General features: G+C 53.9%; 1 protein-coding gene across 2 annotated transcripts in view; it reads left to right on the top strand.

Moving 5' to 3' along the window:
• The first annotated feature begins 33 nt into the window (after nucleotides 1-33).
• Nucleotides 34-12,333, top strand: part of PACSIN1 (protein kinase C and casein kinase substrate in neurons 1) — a 57,575-nt gene continuing 45,275 nt past the window's right edge. Inside the window, exon 1 of one of the 2 annotated variants that reach the window (XM_025862536.2) lies at nucleotides 34-216. The gene's annotated coding sequence lies outside the window, so the exon portion shown is untranslated. The remainder of the gene's footprint in view (nucleotides 217-12,333) is intronic. The other variant, XM_073884820.1, reaches the window with a different exon arrangement.

The following is a 12,333-nucleotide window of genomic DNA, read 5'->3' as shown; positions in this document are numbered from 1 at the left end:
CCCCCCCCCCCCCCCCCCCCCCCCCCCCCGCCTCCTCGGCTCTGACCTTCCTCCTTCCCGCAGCCCCGGCGCGGTCCGGAGAGACGCGGTGGCGGCGGCGGCGGCAGCGGCGCAGCTTCCTCTTCCCCCGGGAAGTCGTCCGGGCTTGAGGCCGGCCCCAGACGCCCCGCTCTGCCCCGTGGCGGCGCCGCTGGTGCCGGGCGCTCCTGCCCCCAGGTAGGGGGTCTGGGCCTGGGGTAGCGGGTGCGCAGGGAGGGGGCCCGTTCGCGAGTGCGTGCCTGCGGAGCGCGGGCGAGGACTGGGCACTTACCTGGAGAGCGGCGGGCGCGCGGCCGGGGCTGCTTTGCGGGCACCGGGGCTCGCGGGCATCACCCAGGCAGTGCCGGGATGCCCCTGCGCCAGGCCCCTTGGGAAAGGCAGCTAGAGGCTGAGGCCTTTACCCTGGGGGAAAACGCAGGAACCAGGTTTCTGAGGAAGCTGGCGCCCAGGCCCGGGGATTCCGAGTGGCTGGCCTGGGGCCGTCTGGTCCCAGCGGGATGGGTGGGCTTGTGCCAGCTTGGCGCGTAAGCTATTTATGGATCAGAGTGGGCTGGGAGAAACACAGCAGTTGATGCGCCCAGTGCTGTCTGGTTTGCAGTTAAAGATCTTTTCTTCTGTTCCTCCACCCCTTCCCCCATACCTGGGATGGGGGGGAACGAGGTGATGCTACCTAGCCTGCAAGTAAGCGGAAGCCGTGGTCTTCCTGGCACCGCTCCCCTCCTCACCCCCCAGGCTACTTGCTGCCTGTTGGAACTACCTCTCCCTCTTATTTTTGCCTTAGGAGGGCATGAAAAGATTAAAAGGTCATCAGGGTGTGAGGGCCGCGGTGGCGAACCCCAGAGCTTGGCGGGACCCAGCTTCAAGCCCCAACCTCCCCCTCCCCCCGCAGCCCAGCCCTGCCCCCCATGTGCAGTGACACATGTAGCTGCTTTTCTCTGGGCACAACCATTAATAACCCACATTTCCCTGGCTCTGGCAGGGCTGGGGTGCAAACAGCACTGTCTGTCCCTGATGGTGGAGGTTCTATCCCTTACCCACCTGACCTTCCGGTCACATGCAAATCGCCACTCACAAACCACCCCCTCCAGGAAGCTTCCTGATGCCCAGGTGAGATCCTTGCCTCCTGCCCTGCATTCCTCGACCTAGTCTGCCTTGTGGTTTAGTTATTTATGTCCTGTCTGTCACCCTCTAGACCAGAAGTGCCTTCGGGGTAGGAATCTGTTTGATTCGTCTCTGTCGCTGACCCTGTGCCTGCCCAGGGTCTGGCACCACGTAATGTTTGTGGAATGAATGGATGAATGGGTCTGAACTATGGGAGGTAGCCGGCAACCTGCAGATGGTGAGGGAGCCTCCTCTTGGGCTTTCTTTCCACCCCCCAGGCCCAGGGGCCACCAAAGGCAGAGAGTCCCATTTAGGCCCTTCCTGGTCCTGCAACTGATGGGCACCTATGGCATTTGGAGATAAATGTCACAGTCCCGATGGCTCCAGAGGGTCTTTCTGGGCCCCTGGTTTGAGTTCCTGGCCTGAGCCAGACTTGGTGGAAGGTCCCGGGGAAGGTCTGGCTTTCCTCAGGCCCCTGGGTTAGCACTCTCTTCCTGGGGTGCCCAGCTCAGACCGCGGGTGTCTGTCTCTGTCCCAGCACTTGGGAAAGTCCTGATCAGCCTCAGGGCATCCGGGAAGGCCCCAGCCAGGCCGTCCTTAGCTTTTGTTTTTTTTTTTTTAATTAAGATTTTATTTATTTATTTGAGAGAGAGAATGAGATAGAGAGAGAGAGCATGAGACAGGGGAGGGTCAGAGGGAGAAGCAGACCCCCCGCCGAGCAGGGAGCCCGATGCGGGACTCGATTCCGGGACTCCAGGATCATGACCTGAGCCAAAGGCAGTCGCTTAACCAACTGAGCCACCCAGGCACCCTAGACTCCTTTTTTCAGATTTTTTTATTTATTCATTTGAGACACAGAGAGAGAGAGAGAGAGAGAGAGAGAGAGAGAGAGAGAGCATGAGCAGGGGGAGGAGCAGAAGGAGAGGGAGAAGCAGGTTCCCCGCTGAGCCAGGAGCCCAGCGTGGGACTTGATCCCAGGACCCCGGGATCATGACCTGAGCTGAAGGCAGACGCCTAACCATTTGAGCCACTCAGGCGCCCCAGGAGGCAGACTCCTGGTGGGTTTTCTGGCCTGACTGGCACATCCACCGTCCTTAGTTTTTGGAGTCCTCATAGGGAGCTTGGAGCAAATCTCATGACTCCATTGTGTGGAGGAGGAAACCCAGGCCAGAAGGAGAGGCCAAGGGTTCTGGGGTCTGTGACAGATGTGGACATTTAGCAGACCTTTCCCCAGCCCTTGTCGCTCCTTTGACAGCCACGCTGATGAGACATCTGCAAGATGTTCTTGTCCTGGCCTTACAGAGGGGGAGACTGAGGCCCAGAGAAGGTCAGCAGCAGAGCCGGGGGTGACACTCAGTTCCTGGCTCCAAGTCCAGTACTCTCTCCCATGGGGCGAGAGGGAGCTAGGGTGAGGCCCCAGAGCCAGGTGGGGATTGTTTTAGGGGTTCCCCCTCTCTGGCTCTGTCTTGACCCCTAGTCATGGAAAGTGTAAGAGAGTATGGGAGGGGTGCTTCAGGGGAAGGGGCAGGCAAGTGGAGGATGGGTTAGTTAGTGCCTGTAGGGGGTTGGCCCTGGGGGTCTCCAGAAGAGGGTGCAGCAATAGCAGTAAAAACTAACAGCGCTTGGCATTTGTCACGTGCCAGGTCCTGGTCCAACTCTAACTCGTTCACTCCTCACTGTAGCCCCATGGAGTAGGTACCGGGATTAGCCCCATTTTACAAATGAGGAGACTGAGGCACAGAGCCGTTCTCTGTCCAAGGTCACACAGTTTGAAAGTGGAGGAGCTAGGATTTGAACGGTGGGCTCCAGAGTCCATGCTCTTAACCTGTATTCCCTGTTGCAAGAGCAAGAGGGCTGTGGAGCTGGCTGCTGGGGCTTGCTGTCTCCATGGAGATACAGGTTTCAGGTGCTCCGCGGCTCAAGTTCGAGCACAGTGGGGGGGATGTGCCCGATCGTGATTGTGGGTTGTGGCTCCTGAGAATAAGAATCCACATCAGTGAGCAGGAGTGTGACCTTTGTATGATGCACACCTGGCCCTGTGTCCCTCCCCTGCTCTGCATCCTTCAGTGGCTCTCCATTGCCCTGAGAACAAAGGACAATCTCCTTAATGTGGCACCGTTGTCCTCCCCAAGTATGGGTTTCCGCCTTCTTTTCACCCTCCCTCTGCCCTCCTGCTCCTCTGAACCGCTCTCAGTTCCTCAAGGCAGTCATGCTTCTCTCACCTGCAGGCCTGCGCGGAGGTTGTCGCCCTACTCGGACACTCTGCCCCCTCTTCCCTCCACGTCACTTCTCACCCTGGGGCGGGGGAGGGGGGGCTGAGACTCCCGCTCCTCCCGGAAGCTTCCTGACTTGGGCATCCTGGCCACTCACCTCCCCTCGCCCAGCACCCTCTGGGGCACTGGGGTGTTGCCCCACCTTCCCACTGCAAGGCTATGAAGTCCAAGGGGCAGAGTCTGTGTCCTGTGCCCAGTGTCCCCCGCGCCTGGCACTGGGTCGCTCTAGCTCACTTGTAGAATGAGTGAATGCGTATTGGTCCCTCACATCATCAACCTCAGGACACACGAAGCATTTTTCTTCTCCCCATAGGAGTTGAGGAAGTCGCTCATCAATTTGCATCTAGCCCCCGGCAAGGGTAGGCTGGTGGTAGAAAGCCTTCACTGGAGAAGTGAAACGGCCTGTGGGCCTGGTGGGACAGGGTTGGGGGGGTGGAGGGGTGGGAGAGTTCACGGATTTGGGGGCAGTCCTCCCTCCCACGGGAACAGGTGGGAGGGATGGGGGAGGAGTGAGTGTGGAGGAGGGATGCTTGGTTTTACACTTTTATTAAGTTTCAAGAAAAAAAAAAAAGCTTTTTCTTTTTTTTAAAGATTTTATTTTTGACAGAGAGAGGAGGGAGAAGCAGACTCCCTGCCAAGCAGGGAGCCCAATGTGGGGCTCGATCCCAGGACCCCGAGATCATGACCTGAGCCGAAGGCAGACGCTTAACCGTCTGAGCCACCCAGGCGCCCCAGCTTTTATTTTTCTTATTACCAAAGTAAGATGTGCTTGTTGTGGAAAATTTGGAAAGTACTGGAAAGCCAAATAAAATCCATTAGCCAGCACCACACCCACCTGATGTAGGCACTTTGTGGCTGGTTTCCAGCCAGGGGCAGCAGACTGGGGCAGGGGATGGGGGGTGGTAGGGACTGGGGACAGGTGGGGTAGAAGGTGGAGGGGGGATTAGCGTGCAGGTGGGGGGTGGTCCCTGAGTCTTGGCTCTGGTCAGCCGGGGCGGGAAGCAGGCAGAACAGGGTGAAGGAAGAAGTGGAGCTCCGAAGTAGCCCTGGCAGGCAACCTCAGAGGCCCACGGTTGGCTCTGGAGCTAGACTGGGCCTCTGGAGCCAAGCTTGGAATGGTCAGACCTCTAGACCTCAGCAGCCATCAGGCACTGGACAGGGCGAGGGCCTCGCTCTTAGGCAGGTGGCTCTGTGGCAACAGCAGTCCCCGAGGGGCTGCCACCTGAGGGTCACATCACACACACGCCCCCCACCCCCCGGGGCAGCTGGGTCGAGAGATAGTGCTTACCCACCTGCACGGTGGGCCAGGGGAGATGAGCAGGAGGCTGGCCCCAGCTGGCTCTGAGGGGATGGGAACTCCAATACCAGGGAAGCTGGTGGGGCCATCTCTGAGTGGCAGGTGTGCCGTGCGGGTAGGGGTGATGCTTCTGGAGACTTTTCTGACTGTGAGGGGCAGCGGGCTGGGCAGGCGGCAGAGGAGGCCTCGGCTGCTGCTGGGTGGGGGCTGCAGGAGGCTTAAGGGATAAAAACCAGGATGCCCAGTTAAATTTGACCTCCAGATACACAATGAATTTGCTTAGCACGAGCGTGTCCTAAATATTGCATGGAACATACTTGCACTAAGAATTTTATTTGTTGTTTATCTGAAAGTCACATTTAAGTAGGTGTCCTGTATTTTGAATTGCTAAATCTGGCTACCCTAGACTGGGATGGGGAGGGGGAGAGAGAGAGAGGGCGGGAGTCCTCATTTTCTCTTCTTTTGTATTGTGGGAGGGGTCAGTGGATACTTGCTTGAAGTTGACAGTTAAAAAAAAAATTAACCTGACCATTTTTAGAAGTCAAAGAGATGTTTCAGATTTTGCATCTGTAAACTGTTTACTGTCTAGAGAATGACTCTTTACTGTGGATTTGGGCTCCCGAGGGCGGCTCAGAAACAATGAAGGATGAGTCCTCTCATTTATTCAGGAGGGACAAAAGGAGATTTGAGGACCCAGGGTGGAGTCTCTAAATAGCGTTAGTTCATTCGAGAAATAAAAGCCATCATCATAGTAAACCTCTGCTGTGGCGGAGGGTATGGGAAGCCGGGGGAGTAGGTGGGCACTGCCTTCCTGGCAACAGCGATCAGAGCTTTGACCTGGTAGTCTCTCCCACAGGTGCCTTCACAGGGTGCAGAGTGGAGATGGTCAGCGCGGCAGAGCTTCATGTCCGGCAGGGGTGCTGGGGACAGAATTAAGATGTCTCCAGCCGGTGCAATTTTAGGCAGCTGTTCAATTCTTTCGTTTGGTCAGTGGATCTCTCCACTGCACGTCCCCTGTGTGCCAGGCACCGTTTTAGATGCTGGGGGACACTCTGAGAGAGGACAGATGGTCAGAACGTATGGGCAAGTGAAGGCAAGTGGAATGATGTATTTCATGTGATCCCATTTAAAAAATACCCGTATGTGTCTGTGTGTGCATAGCGCATAAACAGGTTTAGAAGGCTGCATACCCGATTGTTACTGGGCCTTACCTCTGGGGGCAGGTAGCGGGAGGCTGGGTGCCAGGCAGGATGGGGAATGCTTCCTTCTTTTAGCCATCCTGTGCTGTTTGCATTGTATACAACAAATGTCATCCCTCGTAAAAACATAATTAAGATTACACTTGATAATCTCTGGGATTTTTCTTGGAAATCTTAAAAAAGTGAGCATTTAAATTGCATTCCCCTCAGTTGGTCAGATGCTGCCACTTGGGTTTACATTTTTATTTGTGGCTGGTTTTGAACTGGTCCCCGCATGGCCTTCTTTCTCCTCTCCTTCCTTGCATTCCTGGGGTGGATGAGACCTGGTGGGATGGGCACGTGGGTAAGGTAAGTCTGGGAACCAGGAAGGCAGAAGGAATGTCACAGAAGCCAGGTTTCCATGAAAGTGGTGATGGGGCGCCCACTGTGTGTGTGGTACTGAGGTGTCCTGGGGGGGGCCACAAAGGAGGGAGGCAGGCCCTGGACAGCAATGCCAGGGGGCCCCAGGGGGCCTGAGGTCCACTGACATGCACCAGGCACTATTTTGTTTATCCATATTTATGAACTCATTTAGTTTTCCTCAGTAGTGTTATCCCCATTTTACAGATGGGGAAACTGAGGTTAAGTGACTTGCCTGAGGTCACACTGTAAGTAAGTGGCTGACGCAGGAGTCATACCCATGCAATCTGGATCCGGAGACTCTACTATTTTTTTTTTTTTTTAAGAATTTATTTATTTATTTTAGAGAGTGGGGAGGGGCAGAGGGAAAGGGAGAGAATCCCAAGCAGACACCTCGCTGAGTGTGGAGCCCAATGCGAGGCTCAATCTCAAGACCCTGAGATCATGACCTGAGCTGAAATCAAGAGTCGGACGCTTAACTGACTGAGCCACCGAGGCACCCCAGAGGATTTGCTCTTAACCTCTGTGCCACGGCACCTCTCATTAGGGAGTGCAGATAGGCATGCTCCTGAAGACTGAGCGTGGTTGACCATGGAAGGTCTTCTGCCAGAGGTAGATCTGGAAGGAAAGGATGGTAGATTTGGAGAGGTGGAAGGTGCCTTCCAGGCAAAATGACAGGGACAAAGATGCAGAGGCTGGAGCACGAGAGGTGGATTGTAGGGGCTGGGGAGGAAATCTGCGCAGGAACCCGAGGGAGGAGGTGGGAGGTGAGGCTAGGGGGCAAATGCCAAATATTTTAAACCACTGGCCTCATTGGACTTTCTGGAACAGGTAGCCCAGCACCTCTCAACCCCCTTCTGTCCTGTCTGGCCCTTCCCCAGGGCTATACCACCCTATCCCTGGCCTGCCTGGGTCCAGCCTTGACCGACCATTGGAGGAGAGACAGCTGAGGCAGGGCAGGAGCATGGGCTGGGAGGCAGGGGCCCGAGGGCGAGATCCTGGTCTTTACACCCACTCATGGAGGAGCCTTGGCCATTTGGCACCTTGCCTGGGACTCAGTTTCCTCTTCTGTTTTTTATTTTTAAACTTTCTATTATGGGAAAATATAAGCCTTTACAGAAGTAGAGAGAATAGGATAATGCACCACCACGTACCTACTGCTCAGCTTTAACTCCTACCAGCTCATGGCCAGTCTTGTTCCATTTCTGCCCCCAACCGCCCCCCCCCCCCCGCCATTCAGACCAAGTCCCAGACACCATTTCCTCACAAATACATCAAGATGTGTCTCGAAATGATAAGGACTTTTCCTAACATAATCACAATGCCATTTATTCTACCTAAGAAGAAACTATTCCTTTATATTGTCACATATCCACTGAGTGTTACAGACATGTCTTTGCTTTGTTTTGTCTTGTTTTTATTTTTTTGCACTGAGTTTGACTCAGGATCCAAATAAGGGCCACACATTGTGATTGGTTGATACGTGTCTTAGTCTCTCTTAGTCCGTAGTTTCCCTTTCCATCTTTTCCTTTGTCCTTGGCAGTTGACCTGTTGGAGAAGCCAGGTTGTTTGTCCTGTAGAATTTCCTGCAGTCTGGATTTCGTTGATTGCATCCCCGGGGTATAGTTTGACATGTCCCTCCTCCCCTCTGTGAATTGGGTAGTTGAATCCATCTGTCTCCTGACTACCTTCCTGACTTTACCTTCACAACGCCTAGAATTGCACCACCTCTCCCCACATTCATTGCTGCCCTCCCTTCTGAGCCTCCACTGTAGCTTTCCTGCATCATTGCAACAGCCCCTACCCGGTCTCCCTGCTTCCCTCCTTGTCCTAGCAGCCAAAGAGACTCTTTTAAAACCTAAATCAGATCCATCCCTTCTCTGCTCAAAACTTCAATGACTCCCTCTTCTTTGGAATAAAACCCAAAGTCCTATAAAAAGTCCTGTGAACGGCCTACAAGGCCCTGCGTGATCTAGCTGCATAGTACCTCTGACCTCATCTCATGCCACTCCTTCTTCACTTGGTTCCTGGCCATTTTTTGGATGTATTGGACATCCTCCTGCCTCAGGGCCTTTGGACTGCCATTCCCTGGAAGTGCCTGGCTTCAGAGGTCAGGATGGCTCATGATGTTCACATCTCTGCCCATGTCACCTCCTCAGAGAGGCCTTCCCAGAGCATCTCATCTAAAACAGCTGCTGATGGGGCGCCTGGGTGGCTTAGTTCATTAAGTGTCTGCCTTTGGCTCAGGTGATGGTCCCAGGGTTCTGGGATCGAGCCCCACATCGGGCTCCCTGCTCAGCGGGAGCCTGCTTCTCCCCCTGCTTGTGCTCTCTCCCTCTCTGTCAAATAAATAAATGAATAAAATAAAAAAAATAAAATAGCTGCTGTTAACTGATGAATTACTGAGCTCTACATCTGAAACTGATGTACTCTATATTGGCTAATTGAATTAAAATTAAGGAAAACATAGCTGCTGTCGTTCTCCATCCCCCACCCCTGCTTCAGTTTCCTTCGTAGCAGCTGCCCATCCTTGATGTTAACAGTATTGTTGCTTTCCCCTCCCTGGCTCCGCTACTTGCCTGTGAGCTTGGTGAGGGCAGGGCAGCAGGACTCTGCCCACAGAGCAGACAGACATCCTCTTTCACTTACAGGCTCCCAGTCAGCTCCTCTCTTTTCAGCATTTCCTGGAAAATAAAACAATGCTTCAGAGTTTACAAAATACTTTCTGTCCTAGGTCAGATGCTGGGAAGCATAACCCAAGACAAGTGATTTACTGCAGGCAGGCCTGCAGAAGGGAGACAGGGTGTCTGCAGGGCACTTGAGAAGGGGACAGCAAGTGCCAGGGATGGGGTCCTGCCTGGAGGCAAGGGGCCAGGCCTCTTGGACCCCCTTACTAGGTAGTCGTTGGCTGCCCCCCACCCCGGGGGAGGGTATAACCTCCCAGGCATCTTGGGTGAGGCTGCACACCCAGAAGCCCCTACCAACTCTCAGGAGAGGGGGACAGTGGTACGGGCATCAGGTACCCCTTCTCTACTTCCTTTGTATCCATTTGCTGCTGTGAGCCCAGCCATCAGCTGCGAGGGTGGTATTTATTTATTTATTATTATTATTTTTTTAAAGATTTTATTTATTTACTTGAGAGAGAGAAAGTGAGAGACAGCACGAGCGGAGGGGGGGGCAGAGGGAGAGGGAGAAGCAGGCTCCCCACTGAGCAGGGAGCCCGACGCGACATGGGACTCCATCCCAGGGCCCCAGGATCATGACCTGAGCCGAAGGCAGACGCTTAACCGACTGAGCCACCCAGGTGCCTGGAGTATTTGCTAATGACTGCCATTCCTGTGTGATATATGAAGAAGCCCAGGTTCTGGGGGGCAGGATGGTGGAATGACTTGCCTGGGGTGGCAGAGCCAGAAAGGGGCAGACCTGGGATTTGAGCTCTGATTCTTCCTTGGGTCTCTCTTAGTGGCTGCTGGTTCCTGATATTCTTCTCATATGTTCGTTCCGCAAATAGGTATCCAGAGCTGTGTGCCGACTGACCTGGGTGCTGGCCATTCGGTGGCGAGTGAGCCCCCTCCCGGCTGTGGACGTGTTCGTCCGCACCCTGCTCACCCCCGCGGAGCCCTGAGCCCCAGCTTCCGTAACGACAGCATGCGCACTCGTGCCCGCCCTGTGTTAGACCCCTCGTGGGGATTAGCACACGTCAGCCTCACAGCACCGCAGTCAGATGGGCAAGCTGAGGCTGCAGCGGGGCTTAAGGCTTCGGGCCAGGGTTCCTAGCGAATGTGTGATAGAGCTGGGATTCACACTGGGTCTGAACATGGCTCTCCCCACTCCCACCTCCCCTCCCCCGGCCCCACCCACAGCAGGCTATCTGGTGTCACCTCTATCAGCAGCTCCATCGGACGCCAGGCTGCCACCCTGTCCTGCTCCCCGAGTGTTGGGTGACCAACTGCCATCTCACCTGCCCCACTTGGCCAGGCCCCAGACAGGGCATCTCTGATGGGAAGTTTCCGCCACCGTACGTACAGGGCCCTGGATTCCTGGCTCCGCCCCTTCCCCAGCCCCTTTGCCAATGGTGCTGACTGGCTGGGTGGGGCCCTTGTGCATTGGGGGCCCCTCCCCCTCACACCAGCTGGCCTGGTAAGCTGCAAAGCTGGCTTGGCCTGGGTGCCCCTGGACAGGGCTGGGGGTGGGGTGGCAAATCACAGCAGGCTTCCTTTGCGCCTCCTCACTCCCCAAACAGGGTCAAGACAAGTCTGACGGAGAAATCAAGTCAGTGACTTAAGTTGTAACATTGCTGCATTAGGTATGGAAGGGCGAGGCGGGGCCCCCCACTGCCTTGGGGATGGGGGTCTGTGAGGCAGTAGATTGGGGATGGGGGGCCCCTACTTGCGTCAACTCCAGATTCCCGAGATCCCTGCTCCCCCCAGGACCCTTTCCTATCCCATCCCCAGGCTGCTCTGGACCACTGCTCAGCTGAGCTGGGTGCTAGAGGCCAGGCTCTTTCCCAAGTCTGAGGGTTCGAGGCTCCTGCCAGGGGCTACGCCCAGGAGGGGTCTATGCCCCCCTTGGCAAGAACTCCAGGAATGTTTGTGCAAATTCTGGACAGGAAATAGCATTCAAAGCACGTGCAAAAAAGCCCATCGTCTTGTTGCTGTAGCCAGTGGAGTAGTTACCCTGCTCACAGCCTGGTCTGGATGGCTGGAGTGCTTCAGTCTGCAGGGGAGTGAGGCACTCCCCGGAGCTGCTGCAGGGGTGCAGGGGAGGTGGGAGCCCCAAGAGCTGTGACCACCCCACCCTTAACTGTAAGTCAACAGCTGATTTCCATCATATTTTCCTTCTCACCAGATGGTGATTTTCTAATTTAATCATTTTGTTTGCATTAGCTAGACTTCTGTAAAGGACTTTCCCTCTTCATTTATTTTGTTATTCTGAAATATGGTATGTATAGTAGGATAAAGACTTGATTCTTTCCCTTTATTTATCAGTTTTAAAAGAAATGATGGGGGGTTGCCTGGGTGGCTCAGTCGGTTAAGCGTCTGCCTTTGGTTCAGGTCATGGTCTCAGGGTCCTGGGATCGAGCCCCACGTCAGGCTCCCCGTTCAGCAGGGAGTCTGCTTCTCCCTCTCCCTCTGCCCCTCCTCCCACCCCCCTCTTGTGCTCTCTCTCTCTCAGATAAATAAATAAAATCTTAAAAAAAAAATGAGTTGGTGCTCTAGCAACCTCCAAAGGTGACCAGTGAGTATTTTTCTCATTTTAAAATACAAAAGTGTATAACATAGGTTATACATTTTAGCAAATCAATACAAAGCCAACATCCAAGTCACTACCATGTAGGTCAAAACCAGAGAATTGCTATAGTCACAAAAGCCTCCCTAGCACCCTTCTCCCCCACTGGGCCTCCCTCCCAGAGGGACCCACCATTCTAAATAGTTAGTGTTATTAGCTGCTTTGTGTTTGGTTTTACCACGTAAGTATGCATCCCAAACCAAACAGTTCTGTCTCTCTTTGAATTTTAATTAATAGAATTACTATTCTTTAATGGCTCCAAGCGGAGAGCCTGACGCAGAGCTTGAACCCAGGACCCCGGGATCATGACCTGAGCCAAAGGTAGATGCTCAACAGACTGAGCCACCCAGGCGCCCCGGCTGGGTTTTTTTTCAATTAGCATTTTCTTTCTTTTCTTTTCTTTTCTTTTTCTTCCTTTCTTTCTTTCTTTCTTTTTCTTTCTTTCTTTCTTTCTTTCTTTCTTTCTTTCTTTCTTTCTTTCTTTCTTTCTTTCTTTCTTTCTTTCTTCCTTCCTTCCTTCCTTCCTTCCTTCCTTCCTTTTCCTTCCTTCCTTCCTTCCTTCCTTCCTTCCTTTCTTTCTTTCTTTCTTCCTTCCTTCCTTCCTTCCTTCCTTCCTTTTCCTTCCTTCCTTCCTTCCTTTTCCTTCCTTCCTTCCTTCCTTTCTTTCTTCCTTTCTTTCTTTCTTTCTTTTTCTTTCTTTCTTTCTTTCTTTCTTTCTTTCTTTCTTTCTTTCTTT

Source organism: Callorhinus ursinus, unplaced genomic scaffold, assembly GCF_003265705.2.
Source record: "Callorhinus ursinus isolate GAN/ISIS: 27379988/994484 unplaced genomic scaffold, GSC_fseal_2.0 scaffold59, whole genome shotgun sequence".
Classification (NCBI taxonomy): domain Eukaryota; kingdom Metazoa; phylum Chordata; class Mammalia; order Carnivora; family Otariidae; genus Callorhinus; species Callorhinus ursinus.
This window is presented reverse-complemented; position numbering and strand designations above follow the sequence as displayed.